The 22,238-nt window shown below is 43.4% G+C and overlaps 1 long non-coding RNA gene across 1 annotated transcript; it reads left to right on the top strand.

Moving 5' to 3' along the window:
• Positions 1-7,277: 7,277 nt before the first annotated feature.
• LOC121671880 lies at positions 7,278-22,017 on the top strand. Its single transcript, XR_006018652.1, has 4 exons — positions 7,278-10,300; positions 11,910-11,998; positions 19,636-19,711; positions 21,152-22,017. It is a non-coding gene; the product is annotated as an uncharacterized LOC121671880 (long non-coding RNA).
• Positions 22,018-22,238: the final 221 nt, after the last annotated feature.

Here is a 22,238-nt window from a genome sequence, read left to right as displayed (position 1 = left end):
TTTGTGATACTCAACTAACAGTGTTTCCCAATAGGTCTTAGACATGGAATTCTTACACTTTCATCTTAATTTTACCAAAGCATCCTAAAATACTGCTCCTTCCACACTCTCTGTGTAAAGAGGGCACAGAAAGAGTGTCTCCTCTCTCCCTGGCTCAGAGGAAAGGGTTGCCTTCAGTTTTTATTGTACTAGCATTGACTGTATTCCTATAATAAAAGCATCTGCCTGGTATTTCCAAAGTCGTCTTCTGGGAAATAGCAGCTGTGCTTTCACTGTTTCATTGAAATTCAGGATGAAAAGGGGTGTCTGTCTCCCCACCTAGGCCCAGACATCCTCACCATTTCTTTCCTTGCACTCTTTGAAAACCTCTTCTGCCCTTTGCTTCTTAATGGTTCTGATACAAAAGCAATGAACACAGCAGTGCTGTTCCTAACAGCCCATGAGCCAGCCAGGCTGTGCACAGATGAAGATGTTAGATCCGAACCTATTTCCTGGGAGAAAGGGATGCCTGTGTGAACAAACAAAAGCTCAGCCAAGTTCTCAAAACAGAAAGTTTTCTGCAATCTCTGAGTGGGATTTATCCAAAACCCTGTCATTTCCAAGAACAGGACTTGTTAGACCAGACAGAATCCACCCAAAATTCCTCCAATTTAAAGACTGCTGCAATTAGAAATTAATTTTTAAAAAATAATCTCAGTTTAAAGCAAAGTCCAACTGCAAACAAAGAAATGAAAAGCAGAGGAGTCTGCCTAATTCAGACAAAGTGCTACAGAGAGGAGCCTCGCTCACCGCAGTCATTGCCTTTCACCAGCATGTTCCTGGAATGTGAAAACTGGAGTTTGGAGAACAGGTAATTCACAGACCCAACTCAGCTTTTAATTCTGCTTTGCTCTTAGCACATCTTGACCCTAACCCCGATCCAAAAGGATGGATGTTACTAATGGCTGCACACAACAGGCAGAGTTCTAATCTCCTCTCCCCTCCAGCCAGTCTCCACCGTATCTGCAGCATCTGACTGTGCCCTTAATAGGCAGCTGGATGAGCCCATCTATTACCACCACCGTCTTTGCCAAACCCGAAGGCTTTCAAGCCTAAAATGGGGAGCTGCCACAGTTTGGATTAAAGACACCAAAGGCTGTCTTGGTGGAGCTGCAATAGATCTTTTCTCTGAGGGTGAGATAGCAAGAGAGTCATGCAACACACACCTATGGCTTCTGTCACCCAGCTTCCCAACCCAGCCTCTCAGACTCCCTGCACAGCTGGCGTTTTGGGGAGCTGGAGATGCAGTCCTAGGGTACAAAGCAATTTCTGCATTCCTGCTGGGTGAGACACAGCGAGCTGGGAATTCTCAGGGAGGTTGTTTCTTTACCTGTGAATGTCCCTCGGCAAAAGCACCTAAAAGAATTCATGCCGCAGTTTTGGGTTTACAATCAAAGTCTGAGACTGTATTGCAGGTCTTAAGGAGTTGTTACCATTTTTTATGAAGGCAAAACACTCATTAAGGACTTCTTTAATTGCACGAGCCCTGATCTTTGTAGCTCCAATTTTATAAAATATGTTCATCTCTTATTGCCTTAAACCATCAGAGGTTACAGAATTGTCCCCAGGTTTTTAAAGACCTGATTTTTCAGTCGCATTTTAGAGTGTCCTGGGACTGTTATGAAAAATGAGGCTTTAGCCTTGCTAATAAAGAAGTGATAATAATTAGAAAATCTCCTGGCCAGTGCAGGTTTTATAACTCCATAGATACCACAGTATTAACATTCTGTTTGTCCACCTGTTAGAAGAAACAGATCTGAAGAGTCATAACTCTAAAACAGTGGGTGACAATTTAATGAAAAATTGAGCTCTGCATTTAATTTCCTTTTAAGTTCAGTTGAGCATTCTGCGAGATCAAAGGGGCTTTGTGGCTTGCAAATGATCTATGATATCAGAGAAACAGATTATAACCCAGGCACAGTTTGGTATTTAAGTAAGTATCCGCTTTTAATACCGATGTTTAAAGTAGGCTAATGGAACTAAAGCACAAGGATAATTTCCTATGATACAACTCTATAATCCAGTTTAACATATCAGTTGAACACTAAAAGCATATTTTGAATTTATTTCAGTGCTTTGGTCCCCTGTGGAAAGTATCCTGAGACACCATAAAACATCTTTAACAAAACAAAAGGTCCTGCCATAGTTTGTAAGATTTGGGGGCAGGGACTGGACTTATGCACTTGTAGAATGCCTGGAGAAATGAGTCCCTCGGGTTCAGTGTATGGAGAATAGTTAAGCAACAGCAACACTGCATGTCAGTGAGGATTTACTTTTAGTGTGGGTTCTTGAGTTCTACATAGAAGGTTGCTATCTCCCCCCTTCATATCCATGCAACATAATTGTGGGCAGTGGACTTGAAAAAAAGAAAATAAAAAGAAAGAAAGCTATTCAAGGTTAAAAGGTGCCTCTGTTTTGTTTTCTTTGGGTTGTTTTTTGGTTTTTGCCTTTTTTAACAAGTCCCTACAGTGGCAGATATCCCATATTTTCCTTTTCAGAAATGATCATGCTCCAAATTACACCTAGCCAGGGGTTTCCCTCCATGGCTTAGAGAAGATGCTGCTACAAACTCACTTCTGTTGCTTGAACTCTTCTTCCCCCTTACTACCTTAAATTTATGGACAATTCATTCTTGTTTATTCTCCTGATAGTGTTGTCCTTCAGGCTAATAGATCTATTCCCCCCTTAATGTTTACCTTCCTGATAGGTTTATAAGCCATCATTATGCACATCTGTCTTTCCCAGGCAGAAGGAGTCACATTTGTAATCTGCTCTTGCAGAGCAGTTTGATGTTTCCCTGATCAGTGTTCCTTCCTGCCTCTGTCTGAATTCATCAGTTTTGAACACCAGGGATGGGAATTGCTCATGCTGTTCCAGAGGAGGCTTCACCAGCCACGTGTACAGTGGCATTAATACAGCTGCAGCTTTGCTAGAAATGTCTCCTGGTGCATCCCAGCCTGGCATTAGCCTGACATGACGCGACATGGTGTTGGGGGCTCAGACATCTCATGATTAACCAGTGGATCTGGATCTTTCTCTGCAATCTCAGCAAATCCACAGAATCTTTGATTATGTCAGGAATTAAAGCAAAGTGCACTCAGGGTTTAGTTTCACCCCCTCTCTGCTATTTTAATCTGTGAGGTCATCCAGACATTCCTGTAGGGTATCTGGGGCCCTTTCAGGACTGATAGTGCCTCTCAGCTTGATGTCACCAACACATTTCTTTCCCTCCCTTCTACCCTTGGTGCTAAGACCTATCTGTATCTTTTGTCCCCTAAAAAAGTCACTGCTCAACTCAACTGATTCATATCTTCTCAAGATAATTCCTTGCCCTTCTCGTAGTCTCTTGCTTATTCTTGCTTTTGCCCACTAACTCATCATTTCTCATGTTCCATTGCATAAAAAGCAAGATGAGAGGTTTAGGTGGATGGAGAATGACGATGAAATCCCCAGTCAAACTAGCACCACATTTGGAGTTAGATCCATTTTACTAATGCCCACAAGGACTAGTCTGCTGCACATCTTTGGTCTGGAGTATCAGTTGTCTTTTCTGTGAAAACAGCAACAAACCCCCTCATGTTTTCCTGACTGGAGGTATGCTGGAGATTTTGATTTCCTTATCACTGATTTGTAGAGATGAATATTTTGCTGCACTCATGATTAAAGCAGCTCTTTGAGCTGGCTCAGGCAAGACTGTCATGGCTAGTTTGGGATGCTGTTGATGCTGTGGTAGTGCTGCTACCTGTGGCCTCACAAGGAACAAGGCTGGTATTTTCAAACAAATTCAGAATATATGCTGAAATACCAGCAGGGCCTGATGCTTAGTTCCTCTGCTTTGAAAGTCGAAATTTACAGGCATAACACTTCACATCCCAAATTCTGTTTCTCATATCCCAAAGTGAAGGAGGAGGCATCTAACTAAGAACAAAAATGCATGATTTGGTTGTCAAAATAGGTATGTGGTAAATGGATGTGGGGATATCCAGGACACTTGGGGCAAGTCAGTACCATGTAAAATCTACTTGTGCTCCTCTGCAGCAGCAAGTGGGAGAAGTTTGACCATTTCAGATGGCACTAGATATATATCTCCAGGGAACTGAACATGCTTCTTCTGGCTAATGGAAAGAATTTGCTTTGAAGAACATTATTGGGCAAATGGATACAAACCTACTGCACAAGACTGAAGTTTTGGAACAAGCTGAAGAATAAAGATTTGAGGTCTGCAGGGAGCCTGTAATGCAGAAAAATTGGAAGAGTTGGGTCCTGGGAGCAGGGCAAGAAGAAGAGCAAAGACTGCATCCCAAAGATTTCTTTAACATCATTGACCCTACTGACCCATTTTTAGCTGAGTTCCCTCTTCTGAAGCTGGACAGACTGAGGTCAGCAGCTTTGCTTGGACAAGAGGAGCAGGAGAAGCACAAGAGAAAGTATCTTAGGATAAATTAAAACATAGAAGTATCAAAGCTTGATCATCAGTTGTAGAAGAAAAGGGTAGGTGCTCCAGTTTTTACCTCATTAATCCAGTTGTTCCACTGGAAAACAACTCTGCCTTGCAGTTAATCTTCAAATAAATATGATCTTAAAATCCAGTGGGTACTTATGTAACACAGGATAACTGTCTTAGTGAAGCTAAATTAAATGCTTTTGGATAAACTTAATTTGGCCTCCTGCTGAAATGATTTTCTGAATGAGATGGAGAAGAAATGCTTAACTCTTGCTCGGAGTAAGGATGGTGGCACTCACTGACAGCCAAATACTCCAAATAGTCTGTTCATGTTCACCATGGCAGAACTGGGTTTTAACTTCTCACATGAATGGTCAGTTCCTCCTTGAATCTCCATGAGTCCTTGACCTCTACAACCTCCAGTGGAACTGAGCTCCACAAATCCATCACATTTTCCATGGTGACATCTAATCTTGAAATTCCTGCCTTCTACTCTTTCATTTTGCACTGTGTGTTGGGAGACATGAAAAAACCCAAACATGAGCCTCCTTTCCCTTTGGAGCCCTCATGTCCTCCAGCCTAGCAGGATTTCTGGCTCCTTCCTGATCCTCCCAGCTCTCCCATCACCCTGCCGGATGCCTTCCCCAGTGGGCTCAGCAGCCCGTCTGCCTGCAGGCTCAGGCATTTTCACACCTCCTGGGTTCTTTCACCACTCCCCCTCTTTCTCTTGCCACAGGCCTGACAGCGCGAGCTTTTATCACAGAACTTCTATTTAGCTCCCTTCCACCGTAAACACCACTTATCTTTTCAATCTCTCTCCATATAAGATTTTTTTCCCCCCCAAGTCTCAAATTATTCTTGTCATCCTTATCTGAACATCCTTTAATTCCCTTGGCAGTGACTTATAGCATTCCAGATGAGAGAGAAGCCTTGGTTTTATACCACACTGAAATTTACTCCATCCCATTTCTTACACATCCTAACCTTTTGTTTGCCTGTTCGACAGAAGCTGCACCCGAGCTGAAAACTTAAGTGAGAAGGGTGCAAAAATGATTCAGAGATATTTCTGTTGGCCAGTGCTGTTACTAAGATAATTCATTGTTTCTAAAGCTTTCTGCAAGGGCATTCCCCCTTTGAGCTCATATTTCCAATGCAATACTCCAGACAGGGAGCTGCAACCTACCTCCCATTGCTGCCAGCTGTTCAGGTCCTCCAGGGTGGAGGAGGCACCTGTAATTAGTGGCTGCAGAGATAAACATTAGCTAGTCCCCATAGAGGACTGGTATTGAGCCAATATAAGTTAACATAACTCAGGATTTTTCTTCCTCTAATTAAAATCTTTGTGATTAATAGAAGTATCTTGTAAACCCTTTGAAGTCCCTTTAAATTACCCTGAGACCTCCTGCCATCTATCACTGCAGCAGTCTTATGATAGTGCTGCATCTGCAACTGATAAGTGTTCTCATATTCCTTGCTACCCCTTCTATATGGATTATTTCAACAGCAATGGCTGAAGGATAGCAGGGCAAGGTCTCTCACCTTGATGTGGGTTTATGTGGTGCCTAACAAAGTAAGACCTTGATCCACAGCTAAGCCCACAAAATAAGGCTGCTGCTAATACTGACTTGTCAGGTCTTTTCATGCTGTCCACTCGCCTATTTCAGTTATGACCTTCAGAAATACTTTATCACCTATTGTGGACACAGGAGCAATGTTAGCCATAAATTTTACCACCTTGCTTTTCCATCCTTTTCCTCTATTGCTCTTTCTTCTCTATTAGTTTATGTCTTCTTGCCTGTCAGTTCTACATTTTAAGTTATTTTGGATTCAAATGTTCCCTTGTTGAATATATGGTCTAAGATGCTATGCACTCTTCCAAAAACAAATATAAATTAATAGTACCTTTATCACATGAACCAGCCCACTGAAGTTAAGAGAACTCCTGATGGAAAAGGGCCCAAGGTAAATAACAGTAGTAGAACGTGTCCCTAAGAGTTTGTCTTAATTAAAAGTATAACTACACACATTAATAATTTACAACTGAAAAGGTTATGAATGTGCACTGTTTAATAACAGTAATGCAAAAAGGTGATATTTAGTTTCCAGCACTCACACGAATGTTCATCCTCTGAATTTAGAAATAACTGTGGCTGTGTGGTTTGATCTGTAATTAAGATTTAATTAATCCCTAAAGCTCAGTTCAAGTTAGATTAGACCTATATTGATTTGAAATTCTTTACAGCTGCACTCCTGGTGTAGCAAACTCACCTGCTCCTCATGGTGTTGTTCATAGGGACAGCAATGCATTTCAGGGGTCTCTCTGACCTTTAACAAGGGTGTCACCAAAAATCCTATAGAAAAAGTGGAAAATCATCCAGCTCACTTTGTTCTGCATGCCATAATGAGCAATTCCTGATGCAACATGAACATCAAACATCACTTCTTCCAGAACTTGCCTTTTACCTCTCGGGTCTGCGTGGTAGGAAACACAAACCAGTGTTCATCAAAGTCGATGAGACCTCTTTCCCCTTGATCACAAACACATAGCTGTGGTTCTGACAATGAATTTATCTTCTCATAGAGGAGGCAAAATCCCCAGAATGGCTTTCATTGCCAGTGGTTACCAGAACTGGAGGAGGTAAGGGCACACCTGCATCAAGGTAAGTTCAACTCTTTCCTGTGAGGGTGGTGAGGACCGGGCAGGGGTTTCCCAGAGAAGCTGTATGTGTCCCATTCCTGGAAGTGTTTAAGGCCAGGCTGGACAGGGCTCTGACTAACGTGGGATAGTGGAAGGTGTCTCTGCCAACTCCAGAGGGGCTGGAACTAAATGATCTTTAAGGTCTCCTCCAACCTAAGCCTTTTATGAACCTGTGACTTCCCAAGGCAGGAATAGACCAAAAATCTTCATGCAACCTCCGTTGAAAATCTCAGTGATGGTCGGTGCAATTCCCATGGGGACCCCTCACTTGGTCATTACAAGACCAAGAAATCTTGGACCTGGTTTGTGCAAGTCCAGCTTTTCTGGCTTCAGCAGAACCGCAGATGATTGTAATGGCTCTACCCAATGGGGCTCAGTCACTCAGAACAAACATACCAGGCTGCAGATCTCAGCTATGCTAAAATGAAATAGGGAATAATAAAATGTTTCTCCTAGACTTCACATTAGTCATCCAATAACAAAATCAGGAAATCAAAGAAAGGGACTTCTAACCCTGACTGAAGACTTGGAGAGCAGCACTCCCCACAGAGTCTGCAACAGCCTCTCATGTATATGTTGGTGGCAGAGTTTTGGCCTGACTCTCTTCTCCCATGCCTAACCTTGCTGCCTCAGACAGAGATGTGCTGAGCTGGAAGGCTACCTGAACACTCAAAAAATCCTCCTGCAGATGCTTGCCCTGAGCCTAACAAGCAGCTCCTCTTATCCAGCTCCTGAATGAAACCATCTGTTAAACAAGTCCCGTGATCCACATGAGCTCTACAGGGGCTCTGGAGTTACGACTGCGGCAAACCAATGCAGCCAGGCTTAAAAGGCATTATTAGGAGGATTCATGGGGACTCCATAATATCCAGAGATACATTTTAGATAATATATAAGCAGATATAATATTCCGCTTTCTAGGATTATTCAGTTGAATATTTGTTTTCAGGACCTGCTGGCTACCTATTAGCAGCATATTACCCTGAAGTGGCACTTCTAAAATAGCAAATTAACCTCCACAGAGCAGACAGCACCCTGCCCACAAGAGGATACCTGGAAAATGATCAACATTTGTTTTCCATGTTAGACTGCCTGGTAATGAATGGCAGCTTGTTACAGCCCTTGCAGACGGAGTGAAAGGGCGTTGGACTCGTGTCTGTTGCAGTGTGTTTTTTTCCCCTGGGTCCCTCCATGTTTTAAGAGAGGTTTCAGAACAGGGCACAAAAAGTCAGACTCATTGTTCAACAATGACAGCTGGTGGGTAGGGATGGTCCAAAGGCAAAATCCTGAGCTCCATCCCCAAATGTGTAAGGAGGGGAATTTCAAAGGCACCCGCCTGAGAAAGTCCTGGCTTTGAAGATGTAGTAACGTTCATCTATCACTGCAATTGCAGATACAAAACTTGGAATAAGAGTCATGATCCCTCCTGTTTAAAGGTGCTAGCATCCCTGCAGGTAGAGGTAATGGCTTTCTTTCAGCTCCTAGAAATGGGAAACACTGTGTAAACAAGACTGGAGGCTGTGTTGTGCAGGTTCCTGAGGTCTGAGCTCTTTGTTTCTGTTCCTAAAGAAGGGGCAGATCTGTAGAAGTGGAGAACATGAAGACTACAGCAGCTGCTTTAATCCTGCTGGTGATTCACACAGTGGCTCTGCCTCAGGGAGAACAGGAGAGATGGTTCTGGGGAAATCATATAGACAATATGTACTGTCTGGGTTATAAAAGGAAAATCCTGGTTACTGCTCACAAGTAAAAACAGTGTGCATGGTGTAGCTTTATATTTAACACAATCTGACATGCAGTCTGCTGCTGGAGGTACAAAGGGGAAGGTTCCTGATATCACCTTGCAACCCAGCACCTTAACCTGGGCAGGCAGAGAGCTACATCTCCAATAACTGGGAAAAATTATTTTTATATTTATTTTTTCCCTCACATCATAACCAGAAGACATGGAGGACACGTTGCCTTTCAAACTCTTAATCTCAAAAGTCTGTTTAGTTTGGGAGGGTGATTTAATTGTTCACAGCTCAGGTTATCTGAAGTCCTGTGAGGATCAAAACATTCAAATCTAAAGAGTTTCAGTTTGGGTTTCCTCTGTTCCCATGCAGTCTGAAAAGGGTGCTGTTACACAGTTTTCTGTTTATGGCTCCTGCTGCTTGTCTGAAACAAGCTCCCCTATCCACAGATGTTGCACCCATGGTAGCTTTCCCTTGCTGAAGTGACATGCAAGGTTGACAATTTCTGCCCCTACTCAGGGGAAACTGGGGTCTGAAAGGGATAATGAGCATTCAGAAAAGAACAGTCAATCTAGGTTTCTAGATATCTCCAAATTTGTCTCGAAGAAAATTGGCAGAGCTTCCTTAAGAACTGTCATTATGATGTAAGATTAAACCAAAATTTTGGTCCATTAGTTTTGATACTGTTGAGTCTAAGATCCCTTTAGCCACTGGCTCTGGAGGTGGCCTTTAAGGTCTGTATCCCTTCCCACACCATATAATTTCTGAACACCCTCTTATATAGACTTGAAAACCAACAGGAGCCTTCCCGCTCACCAAGAACACTTGCATACCATCAGCAGAATTCCTGGTCACCTTGACAGTGTGAAAGCAGCTAAATATCCCAGTGGCACATTTTAACAGCACTCTTAAACCCTGTGCACACTCGACACAGACACACCATCACAGTTACAGACCTGCAGGAACACACACCTGAAAATCTGGGTAACAGCCTTCCAGAAAGACCCCAAATATTGCCCATCTTTCCCTGAATCTTTTGTTGTGCATTCGATAAGTCCCATTCACTGGAAAGAGTTTTGCTTATACAGTAGTTCTCTTTGATTATCATAGTGCCCTTTGTCAGATTTCGAGGCCACCCTCCATCACAGAAGAAATCCAGCCTGGAAGAAAAACCTGTGTGGTTGCTGGATCTCCACCCACAGAGGTTTTCCTCTGAAGAGATTGTCCTGACTGGACATAGATATTCACTTTGTGTTCTGCTTTTTCAGGTGTTTTCTCTAATATTTCATATCAAGTCCCCTGCATTCTTCAGATCAAGAGAGAGGGATTTGTGCAGAAGAGAAGGCACAGTGTCATTTGGCAACTAAAACAGCATTCACAAAAAGAGTGAGTTCCCAAGCACTTTCATGTGCCTCTGTCACAAGTATCTATGCTGACCAGAACAGGCTCAGAAGGAAAAAAAAAGAACAACATGGAAGTTCCATTCCCACTTCTGTCTCTGTGCCATTTAAGTCATGAAAACTTTCTCAAAGTGTAATAAAGCTGGGAAAGCAAAGAGATAAAAAGCCATTTCTAGGAAAGGAAGACCAAGAAGCTTCCAAAATGACAAATTCCTCATTTTCTTAATTCATTTTCTTACTGAGAACTTGGAGCTGCAGAACATGTACCCATCAGTGATGAGAGCAAAGGTAATAAACACTGTCATGTAACCTTGGCTGTTCCCTGCAAACTGCAGTTACCCAGAAGCCCAGCCACCTAACATAAAAGGAAACTATCCACTTTAATTAGCAGAGCAATCAAAAGACTCTTACACAGGAAAGCATTTATCACCAAATAGAAAATGAATGATACTTTAAAATTAGAATATGCAGAATTCATAGCCAAAGGCACTCAGGGGAAAACGAGCTTTGCACCAAACAAGACGGGGATTTTTTTTTTTGGCTTCAGTCTAATGAACTTTAACAATAGATATCAAATTCTGTCTGGCAGCACATTTTAGCAATGGATCTGATTTTTCAGAACTACTAAGCAAACCTCACCAGTTACAGGAGGAGGAGACTAGCATTTAGAAAACCATTATTAACCTGTATTCAGATCTCAAACCCAGATCCTTGTAAATCTGGTTTGTAAAAAAATTCTTTGCTTATACTTTAAAAGTACAGTAGAAATAAGCAGCAGGGAAATTTAATTTTAATTGTTCATGTTGATGAAGGTTTCATTGTATCCCACTTAAATGCTGTGCAGGAAGAAACCAGACAACACCACATTTCATTATCAGGAGTTTGGGCAGAGCTTGAATTGGAGGATGAAGAGAAGAAGATGAGGATGGAGAAGCAATCTTCTCTTGGTCTTCCTGTACTTAACAAAAAAAGGAAATGCCCAAAAATCAGGGAAGAGCTACAGATAAAAATACCTTCCTCTCAGCTTGAAAGCTTACAGGGATATTGAAATATAGAAGACTGGAGATGTTTTGCAAACAGTAGGAAATGTGGTCACTTAGAGGTCAGTCTTCTTAGAAATCATTAAAAAGCAAAATACAGATTTTTCCACAGAGTTTACAAATCTCATCTCAGAAGGGAGCTGAAACCCATGGGGACTAAGCTTTAGCTCAGACAAAATGCAGTTCCATACCAAGGCAGTTCCATAATTACTGCAAAAAGACAACAGTAAGACAGCCTGCTACAGACTCCCAAGTACAGATGGGATTATTTGATTGCAACATTTCAAAATGCACAAGCTTTGGTTCATATCAACACAAATTACCCAAGTTACCTTAGGTCTGCAAAATTAGGATCCCACAAGTTGCATCCAACAGGAAAGTTGGTCTAAAAGGTAAGTAAGGTCATAATGACAGATTTACTCAGTAGATATTCAGCCATTTGATGTAGAAAGAGCATAAAGGGAATGAGACAGGGTGTGGGTTCTGATAAACAGAAAGGAGACAATTCAGGAAGTCAACGCATATTCACCCTATTTGTTTCTGCTTTCTTCAAAGGCCCTTTAAGAAGATCTGTGATTTTTACAGACCCACTGGGGTTTCCGTGATCTGCCAACTGTAACTTTTAGAACTACGATATACAAAAGGTACTTTGTCCAGGGAACGTAAGTTTGGGTCCGCAGTGTATTGCTCCAGCTTCATATTCCTCAGTTCTGGGAGTGGCAAGGGATATCTGTGCCTTTGGTTACTGTTGAACTCCCAGTTCTTTTTTTACCAACCACTATAAGCAGGCTCACATGTGGCTTAGCTGCAACAGATTTGCTGGATCAGAAAGTGCTAATGCAGAACTGTGTAAACAAGAAAATCACGATCCAAGAAGAAGGTCCTTGTCTGAACCCAGCCTCGCTTCACATCTCTACACAACCAAGCAACCCTAATTCCATCTATTTCCAGTTGGTACTTGCCTTTTGCTTTTGGTATCCAGGATGTTCTGCGCTTCAAAGACACTATAACCACCAAGATAATTCCTGAAGCTCTGGGCACTAAAGATATAAATTTGTCTGCAGAGATTTTAGACGCACTTAAAACCCTCTGTATGTAACCCTGCTGTTTGCACAAAAAGATCTCTTAATACTTTAAGTGCACTTGGATACCAAACTAGCATGGCTAGCACAGATATGAACAGGATAATCTAAATGACCCCTTGTTACATCCTGGCGGAACAATGACTTCCTCAGCAGAAGATTTGAAGAACTTTGTTCAGCTCGCTTGAGAAATGTGTCTCACTCAGTAGCTGGTAGCAGTCATAAGCTGTGGAGTGGGGAGGGTGGTATCTGGGTAAAGTCCTGCAGAACAGGTCCATTGCCATCTGCCAGGAATGGCCTCAGAATTACTCAGGATGGCAAATCCATCACCATTTTTCTGTTCATGGTCTCAATGGAAGTGGAGCTGGAGGTTGCCTTTTGGATGGTCATATCCTATCTCGGGGCATTTAAATCTAGACCTGGAAACAAAAATCAAAGTATTAGAGCTGCCACTGGAAATCATTCCATGGTGTAAGAGATTGCCTTGTTAAGAAATTATCTTGATTTCTAGGATGGCATTCCTCTGGTAACACTGTCTCTGCCCGGCTCTGTGGGGTCCCCCATGCACCCATATAAGCATGAGTGGGTTCAGTATCACAGTCAGCAGCAAAGAGTCCAGAAGGGCATTTGGGTGCGTTCTGGCAGGAGCATTTATTGCTGCTACGCTGCCGAAGGTTGCAGAGGCAAATACAAACATGATCCCAAAGCTCAGTTTTATCTGGGGGCAGGGAAAAGGCAGGACTATGGAATGGGGACCAATGGGGAACTCTGGGGGAATGATGAGGGGTAGAGGCTGACAGCCAGCTGGGGAATCCAAACTGGGGTAGATTAACATAACAATGCATCCTGGGAGAAGCCTTTTTGGTCACCCTAACATGAAGTGGTTCTTGTAGTACTAGGGACTTGTACTGAAAACTCTCTGTCCCTTGTAATGTGTGTCCACTGGCAACCACACTTTGGCCCAGGCTTCACCCTCTTTAGACCATCTTATGAACGCTATAAGATGGACATGTGGAGTGATGGGAGATTCCAGATCTTCTTCCAAATGGTCTGGCTTGACTATGCAGCACCACATTGGTGCCCTGGCTTTAATCAAGCCTCCAGTACCCGCAGGAGCATGGAGATCTGCCCAAGCTCATTAGGCCTCCATCTCAGTTGCAGTCGCTGCTCCCGATTTGGTAGAGGCACTCTTTCCACACTCCTTCTCTGCCTTAACAACGTCTCCAAGGTTATCTGCGTAGGGACAGTATAAAGGACATGCCTTTGCAGCAAAACCAGATGCAACTGGAGCTGGAATGATTCCTACCTCATTGAAAGGTGTTGTAAGTATCTCCATTGTGAGTTTGCGTGGATTTGATAACAGCCTGAAATGAAGACAAGAGAGATCCGTGGAAGAAATGTTGAAAATATTGAACAGGCCAAACACAGTCATGGAAGCAGCAGTCTGGCTACTTACAGCATTAAAGGAAACACTGAGCTTCTGGTGATCATTTGCAAACATGGAAAGGAAAAGAGAAAGACCCTTTTCAGAGAGGACTGGAGGTAGCTCCACTAGAGGCAAAGCTTGAGTTGTCCCCAAGCACAGCCAGCACAGCTCCTGCAATTATACGGAACTGTGGTTTGAAGAAGTGGGCACCTCTTGGCAGCACCTACCCCTCAAGCTGGACCTGTGCAGAAAATGGGATCAGCAGTTCCAGATAACCTGCATTTACCCTAAGCCCAAAAGTTTCTTGCCAGCCTTGGTGAAGGAACTCAACTCTGGAAAAAGGGATTGATACCGCAAGGAAATAAACAAGCTTTATGAAGTCAGTCCCTCTGCAGGGAAATGCAATTGGTTGAGAGCAGTGTGGAACATGTTGTTCTTTGGCTTCAGCATCTCTAAGACCATTCTGCCCATTTGGTCTCACCTCCCTCATAACGTAGACTGCAGACTCTCCCTATGGGAATCACGAATCAGACTCTTGACTTTTAGCTAATTTAGTGTATTTTCTAGGAACACATCCAGACTTGATTTAAAGCTGTCAGATGATGGGGAATTTAGGTAAGTTGTTCCAGGAGCTAAAAATGCCTATGGTTATGTGTGTATGCTCATTTTTAGGTTGAATTTTGAGATATTCAGCTTTCAACTACTGTATTTCATCATGGTTTTGATTTTTCTCTGTTGGGGGGAAAACACCCCTATCCCAAATACAAGCTGTAAGTATATAGCACACAGTACTAATGCTGCTTGTAGTAATTCTACTCATGAAGAAAGTGAAATGGGCCTCCTTGTACTTACTGAGCCAGGAGAGTTGTTGCACCCTTTACCTCACTGTGCAACAGCTTCCCCAGGTAGCCTTTAATCTGCAAGATGAAAGAGCCTTCTAATAGTGTATCAGGAAATTTACCTGCACAGTATGATTAAGTCTCAAGGAAATTTCTTTTTGCTAAGTTAAACAGAATAAACCTCTTTTCCCCTCCCTCCCCTTTTATGGCTGGTGCAGACGCTATGGGATATTCCAAATTCCAGAAAATCCGGATCATCTTCTGTCCAAAAGGCATCTAGTTCTTTCTTTCTTAAGTCAGAAATTGCTAAAGACTTTCTGAGATACACTGCAGATAGGGATTATTATTTTTTTCTACACTACATAAAATAAGGAGACATGAACAGAATGACTATTAGGAACATATATAATATGAAAGCATAAAAATCTTCTTGTTGTTAAAGACTTTTATAAGATGCTGTAGGATCACAGGCTATTTACTCTGACATCTCTGCAAAAGTTGCTGAAGCTGCCAACATTAAAAAAAACCTTAGCAAAACCAGTGTCTTTGGGGATTTCTCCAATGATAGTTCTTTATTTATGACTCCATTTAAAAAATTTAACTCAGAGCATTTGTTTACTTAGGATGGGATTGGCTTCCCCCATCCCACACGCCTTTGTAGGGGAACAAAAGAGTGCCAAGAGCTAGCCCTATAGCAAGCAGCCCCACGGGATGAGTTAGTGCTCTCTCTCCAGCATTTTTCCCATTATGCCCAGGGCAGGGAGAGAGTCACAGCTTGGCATATAGGAAGCTAAGAGGAAATTAATCCCTTGGGCTCATGTGGGGGGCTCATACCCAGCACTTGTGACAAGTGAGACAGCATTCAATGCTCCTGGACGGGTACAAAGTCAGCTTCCAGCGTAGGAGGGGTAATCCAGAGAAAATATGGGAAAAATTCAGTCACAGCCTGAATCCCCAACAGCCAGCAAACCCTGATCCTAACAGCACTCCTATCACCCCCAGAATTAACACCCCCTTTTCACCCCACTGTGGATACAAATCCCTACCACAGCCAGAAAGAGGGAAATGTACCCTCTCCTTGTCCCCAGCTGAAGAAAACCTCAGGTGATTTGTGGGGAAATAGAGCCAAAATCTAGGTGGGAAGGCAAAAATGAGCCAGCATGGGACAAGGAATGAGAGAGATGTGCTCAGTCAGCAGGCAGCAGATCACTGAAACCTGTACCCACTCGGATTTCGGCATCAGCTTGTCAGCATGGAAAGAGCTGACTGCCATCATCATTCTGTGCTTGAAACATCCAGAGGTGCTCAAGCAGAGACACCCCAAAGCCTGCCCTTAAAACTTCCTATACCTTAAACACCCTTGCCATTTGCAGTAGTAAACGAGGGCACATTTTTTACATTAAAGATGGAATGAAAAGGTTTTGAACGTGCTGGATTTCTGCCTGGCTGCGGGACTGGATTGTGTTAGAGAAACTTCACAGAGCTTTAAAAGGGATTGTGTAAGGGCAGCCATCCCCCTCCAAAAAATAAATGTCTCTCTGGCCTGAGTTTTGTTTCCCCATTGTCTTCCTTCAGCAGCCCAGTAATCCTAGCGCTTTGCTGTTTTGCTTTGTCCTATTCAGAAGGAAACCCCTCACACAATGAGAACCCTTTGGCACAGGCAGGACATCAGGGGTGTTGAGCTGTGAAGAGCTGTGTCAGTTGTAAGCCTGGTCAGAATCAGCATGGGGTGTTTTTGTCCCCAAAATTTGATTGAGACAGGGGAAAAAAGGAAAGGAAAAAAAATAAAGAATGTGGGGGGCAGAGGAGTATGTGCAGACCTCTGAAGTCTTGAAAACAGTAGGAATGTCCCATTTCCAAGTGCCGCTTGCAAGTGCAGCTACATGGATGAGCGAGGGGAGCTAGAAATTCCGGTGCTCACTTCCACCGGCAGGCAGATGCCCCCCAGGCTTGCAAAACGTCTGGCTCCAGGGAGCAGAGGATGCTGAGCCCTGCCTGAGCCGCCCACAGCCTTGGACATGCCATCAGGGACAGCATCAGCACACAATGCCCTTTTTCCATCCACCCTCTTTGAGGATTTGTTTTTGCCACGCAAGGGCTGAATGTGAAGCTTGAATGTCTCCTTAGAGCAGTGATGATTTACCATGTTGGAATAAGTCTGTAAAGTGGCTTTTACAGAGCAGCAGGCCTCCAGCCAAGGGGCCTTTTTTTCGTACATACTTCTGAATGGCAGAAATTGGCATTCATCTCTCCAGGCAGGTTTCTGAAATGTATACTGTCCTTTAAGTGATTCCTTAATATTTAATATCATGGTAGGATGAAGTCTGATTTTATGGTTAAAAATGTCAATTTTCACAGCTGATTGGACTTATTTAAATGGCAAGCAGTTTACTTGTATCAAAAACCATATAAACAAATCAACTTATTTACTGACATTAAAAGAAGAGGGTACTTTATACTCCAAAGCTTTTCGGTTTTTGAAACTGAAAATGAGCTCAGATGACTAAGTTCATTTTGCAGTTTCCCCCCCAATGGCAGATTGATTGTAGTTTATAAAACAAGCCCATGTATCCGGCAGCAAAAGGAATTGCTTAAGATGCTAAGCCACCCTTTCAAAAGTCCTCTGTAATTAATTATCAGCTGCTTGCAAGTCCATTCTGTTTTTCCTTTTGTTTGTATTACTTTAATGGTGACTGTAACATACATATAATGAGAAAAGCTGCATCTTATAAACATACAAATAAATCTTAAGACTTTAAGCAGGATTAGGCAAGCTAAAAAAAAACAAAACCCACCCTGAAATCCAGATGCGTGGAATCACAGAAATCAGCTTTGTTAATGCATTCCTAACTCTGAAGCCAATTAAAGCATTCATGGACATGAAGGAACCAGAGTTCATACTGGCACAGATTTCCTGTGCCTCTTCATAAAAATAGCTGGAAGATCCAGTCCCATGTCTGTGCTATTAAAAAAAAAGAAAAAAAGAAAGGTATTTTATTTTGATTCGAGGGAAACAGGGAATATAAAGAGATCTGGATGTGGCTAGCAAGTCTCCTGCCTCATTAATTGGTCTAAGGATCTTACCAAAAATTCCAGTGGATGGAGGAGTTCGACATGTATCCATTAGAGGACAATGCACTGTCCACAGTGATGTCAGCGAGCAGCAGCATGAGCTTCAGGAGGGGGCAAAGAGAAGGGCAGAAGTGATAGGCAAAGAGAAAACTCAAGAATGAGGGCTTGGGTGGTGACTGGAAGATGTGCTGGATGATGTGAGCCAAAAGCAAATGCAGACGACCAGAGGGTAACATGGAGCACCAGACCCCTGACAACATCTGGCTGATAGGACCTACAGGTTTGTCCTCAAAGGAGGGCAGCCCAAGAGGGGGCTTCTTCACAGGACAGTTGTCATCAGCAGCTGGGTGACCCTCATGCAGTCTCCACAGGCAATGACCAGTGGAAACTCAGGGTTCAACAGACAACTGAGATCAGTCTTTAATATCTAAAAGGCCTTAAAATTTTGAGCTTGCAAGGGGAACCACCATCTGTCTCTGAAAGCTGAAAACAGTGAAAAAAGTTCTTCTCTGCCAAAGTGTTCCCAGGGACATGATGTTTTTAAGGAGCTTGTTTGCCTTCCAGTTCTTGCCCCCAGGGCAACTACTGAATTTGCTGTCTGAGCCAACCGCTAAGGCTTCCCTTGAGGGCATCAATTCCCCATCACCTTCCCACAGTGCTGATGGATCTGCTTCTTTGGAGACTTTCCTGGGAGCAGCCCCAAGATGACGAAACTAATCCAACCTGCAATGTCTGGAGATGCCCCCCATCACCCATCCCAGGCTAGACACAGGTCCACAGCCTGGCTGAAATCCCTTCCAGGAGACGTGGGCACTGTCCCTCCACACCTAGCTGGAACTTGCAGGGCTGCTCTCAGCAGACAGCTGGGATGTGGCCTCCCTTTCTTTTCAGAAGAAGAGTGTTTGCCCATGTGGATGCCAGCATGGCCGTGCCAGTTGGCAGGAAGATGGGAGGATGGGTGGCAGCCTGCTGTGGTCACTGGTCCAGGCATAGCCTCGGGAAGCACTGGCTGGGAGATAAGGAGCAGCACTGTGAGCCTTGCTCACCAACCACCTTTTTATTGCAGAACGCTTTGAATGACGGGGCAGAAATTGTTCAGTGAAGAGAGAGTGAAGAAGGCACTTGGTTATCACTGAGACGGCTGCTTTCAAGAGAAGAGTAATTTGTCTAATATACAATCTGTCACCCTCCATTCATGCTGGAAAAGTGAGGAGCTGCTGGAAGCTAACCACACATATGGTGACATTGCTCCATCATTAGCTTGGGTAGGAGACAAATCTCCCCACATGGCTTTGGCATGCTGCACTGCAAACACTTATCTCTTGGGCTTGTGTTAAAAGACTGGCCAAGATGGACCCCTCTTTCCACCTGCTTTCCCTCACAGGCTGTGTTGTCACCACACAGCCTCCATCAGGAAATAAATGTTTCTCTTAACTCCAAGCAACTTGTCCCTGGAAAAGTTAACTGGTTACACTGGGGAGCTCTGTGCCATATATTCAATGAAGAAAAACACAATATATATGCATACACATAAATCAGCAATTTTGGCTCCCGGTGTAACTCCTCCCTGCATCAAAACACACCTCTGTAAGTGCCATCTTCTGTGATATTTTAGAGTATGCAGAAATTGCCTGCTGGGTGGGTGTGGATATTGCCTCTGGTTCTTCCTTCAATGCAGTGTTTTCCTAATAGAGTGTCTCCAAAAGGATCTCTTCCCACTTACTGGGATTTCCTCAGGCTTCATTTTGAAGGACCAAGGAGGGCAAGGAGTATTTATTACACCAATAATAATAATTAAATAACTACTAATTCAATTACCATGTCTAATAATGACGATAACTGCCTGCAAATTGTTCTTTCAGGGCTCTCCCTACAGCAACAGAAATTTTATGGTGGCTCTTCCAAAGACGCCTGAGGAGTACTGCATAAATATTAATGGTAAGGGGGGGGGTCTAGGTCTTCCTGACAGCATTGAAATACTCAGCCCCGCTGGACAGAGGCTCATGCACAGCAGTTTTGAGGTGGTGTAACTCTAGCATCAGCAGAGTTATTTCAGATTTACACCCCGGCAGCCGGGAGCAGAGTCAGGCTCTGATCATTTAGCAGAGCCTATAAAACAGCGACACATCCCCCTGACTTCCCGCGAGCCTTGACACCTCCACGTCAATATTTATTTCCAGCCCTTCTCACTTTCCCCTGGCATTCAGACGTACGGCCAGCCTTTGCTAAACATTTTATTTGTATTGCGTGTGGCTGAAACAAGTTTGTGTTGGGTGAGGGATGGTGGTGGGTTTGAACATACACCGGCTACAAGGGCCCTCTGTGCGCGGCGGCGGGCACTGGCTCCGCTCCTCTCCAGCAGCTGCGGTCTCAGACATGCACAAACACCCTCACATGGCGCTCTGGTCATGTTCATCTGACAAAGACAGCAGCAAAGCTTTAAAAAGGCTGTGGGATGCAGACCCTAAAGAGAAACCCCCCAAAAGGAGATGTTTCAGGAGGGCTAGCTGGCTCCCATGTCCTTTTGCAACCAGCGGGTTTTGCTTCTGACTTGGACTTGGTGGGAAGGTACAGAACCCCTTTGGAAGCAAAATAAACTTTGATGTTTTCTTAGAATAAAGGACTGGGCACAATGAAGTAAAATTAAATAATCTTTCCATGCCACCAGCCTTCCCCCAGCCTTGCTCCTTTCCCAAACCCCAGGACAGCAGGCTGCCTTGCTGTCTGCCTAGGAAAAGCAGCTCTTAGGTGGTTATTCTGATACACAAACACTCTGCCAGGTCCATGGAGGTGGCTCGGCTGCCTGGATTGTGGATGAAATTTTATTCCAATAACACTGGGGCGGGTTTCTCTTTATGCTAATCCCCCGTGCTTCAGGGTGTCACGGTGCAGGGGAAGCACAAAATCATGCTTTATGAGTGTGATCTGTCTGCAGACTCAGTATCACTTCCCTCCCAATCCTACCTGCCACAGTCAGCCAGAGATCATAAATACACCCCTAATGCCACGATTAGCATACGCTCTTGAAAGAAAATTGTGCTTGTAGCAAGAGTCCCCGAGGGCCAATATCAACAGAGAGACATTACAGAGAGAAACTGGAGATTGGGGCTGAGCTTTCAAGTCCGTGCTCCCTTGCTAGGCAATGGTTTCTGCAGAGATTATTCCTGCTTTTATCAGGAACAGACCTTGCAGAAGGACTGCACATGGTGACTCTGCTTTGACTTATGGTTAGACCATCTTTTTGGTGGGGCAATAATCAATACCAGGCTTTCAGCTCCACACTTCACTAAATCTGGCTGAATAATTATAAAAAAACTCAAAACCAACCACCCTATTATTTAGCTTAGTTTTCTTTCTCTTTTCCATCGGTTTTATAAGCTGCTCCTGGCAAAGGGTACCAACTCTCACGCCAGCTCTGATGAGATAGATTGACAGAGTCCCTGCATAAAGCACGAAGGAGAGATGAAGGAGAGGAGAAAGCAAAGGAACAAGAGGAACAAGACCTGGTCTTTGGTTTGGGTGTTTGTCATCGCAAAATGAGGTCCCATCTTGCACACCTTTTTTAGAGGAGTAGAGTTAGGCACCTGCTTAGGGGTTTGCAGCTGGGGTACAGTGCACTGCAAACCCTCCCCAGCAGCCTTGGAGGAGTGTGGGTTTGTCTACTGCCTGCTCTAACAAGCCTTTGATCTTCCTGAGACTTCTAATGGGATCCAATTGCAACTGTAATCATAAATAAGTGAAAAATATAAAATAGGTAACAAAAGCTGCATAAATGTGTTGCCACTTGAAGGTTTCAAATTCCTCCCTTACTCAGCGTGGGGTGCCAAAATAAATGGAAACAGCAGACCTGCTGAGGAGGAATAGTGACATTTTGTGGCACCTGATTTGTGATGCAATGGGGATGCTGGGGGGCAGTGGGGACAAATTTTCACTTTATATTCTGCTCAAATGAGACAAAGATTACAGTTAGGAGTCAAGTACTATCAAATTATTTATTGAATTCTGTTGGGGTGGAGAGGGTATTTGCTCTTTTTTTCCAGAAAAAAATATTGATTCTAAGGATGGCTTTGATATCAATTAGGCTCAACATGAGAGACAGGCAGTCACTTTGTATAGGGAATTTAATTAAAAGCTCTGTACTTAGTCAGAAGAGTGTTCTAAGGATAAAATTGTTTTCCCCCTTTGGGTCAATTTTCTGTTATGTTTGTATAATGCAATTAAAGAAGGACCCATGCCAAGCAATACTCATGCCTGGTATAAAACTGTCCATGCATAATGACTGACTTCTTGGACTTCCAGTCCACAACAGATTAATGAGTGTTAGCTGCATTTAGATGTGGTTATCTCTTGTTTTATTGCTACAAGAACACATTGCCTTGATTCTGAATTTATCTGATTTTTTATATGTATGTATATATATATATATGTATGTGTGTGTGTGTGTGTGTGTGTGTAAGGATTCTGA

Source organism: Corvus kubaryi, unplaced genomic scaffold (assembly GCF_017639235.1).
Source record: "Corvus kubaryi isolate FWS band 111438036 unplaced genomic scaffold, C.kubaryi_AGA036_p1.0 37398, whole genome shotgun sequence".
Lineage (NCBI taxonomy): Eukaryota > Metazoa > Chordata > Aves > Passeriformes > Corvidae > Corvus > Corvus kubaryi.
This window is presented reverse-complemented; position numbering and strand designations above follow the sequence as displayed.